The sequence below is a fragment of the Cricetulus griseus genome, chromosome X (assembly GCF_003668045.3).
Source record: "Cricetulus griseus strain 17A/GY chromosome X, alternate assembly CriGri-PICRH-1.0, whole genome shotgun sequence".
NCBI classification, from domain to species: Eukaryota; Metazoa; Chordata; class Mammalia; order Rodentia; family Cricetidae; genus Cricetulus; species Cricetulus griseus.
The window spans coordinates 46,750,528-46,751,340 of record NC_048604.1 but is presented as its reverse complement, the minus strand read 5'-3'; the positions used below and the strand labels follow the sequence as shown (position 1 = coordinate 46,751,340).

General features: G+C 43.4%; 1 non-coding gene across 1 annotated transcript; it reads right to left on the bottom strand.

Annotated features, from left to right (window-relative positions):
• Positions 1-409: 409 nt before the first annotated feature.
• On the bottom strand, positions 410-482 carry Trnak-uuu. The gene has a single exon. It is a non-coding gene; the product is annotated as a tRNA-Lys (tRNA).
• Between the last annotated feature and the right edge of the window lie 331 nt (positions 483-813).

The window sequence follows — 813 nt, the reverse complement described above, 5'->3', positions numbered from 1 at the left end:
TTACACAGACAGGGTTTAGAACCAACAAGTGAGTGTTAAGGATCAAATCCAGTTCCTATGGAAGATCGGGCTGCATCTCTGATCCATCTCTCCAGCCCCAAAAGCAATATTTTAAAGCAACAACAGATGAAAATAACAGATATAAGTGTAGTGTGACACTGTAGCCCCACCTCCTAGTAGCCCCTAAAGGTGTGCCTGGCCACGCCCATGAGGGCATAGTCAGGGGAGGTCAAAGATGACTCAGAGAGAATTCTTAAGAGGCCTCGAACACGTGAAGTTTCTCTCTCTGGCCATGCTAGCTTGCAGCCTCTGGGCACGCTCTGGCTTGCATTTGGGCTGGTGTTTATCTGAATAAAGAAATCTTAGCATTACAGCCTACAGATCATCTTTGAGTGCACGCAATACTTGGCGCCCAATGTGGGGTTCGGACCCACAGCTCTGGGATTAAAAATCCCATGCTCTACCGACTGAGCTAGCCAGGCACTAAAGATAGACTTACAAAGAATTAGACCACAGAAGTTACAAATTAGAAGGGACAGTTATCAAACTCTTAATAGTCTTCAGAAGCTACTAGGAGAAATTTCTCAATTACAGACGATTATTGATGTAGAAGGACATGACTTAAAACATTTAAAAATGATGCTAAAAGGAGACAAGGACCTAAACAGTCCACGAATATTATCTGCTGAGGCAGAAAAAGAGTTACAATGGGTAGAAAACAGAACATTGGATGCACATGTAGATCGGATAAACCTTAATTTAGACTGCATTCCGGTCATCTTGCCATCCAGAGAATACCCTTCTGGACTTCTG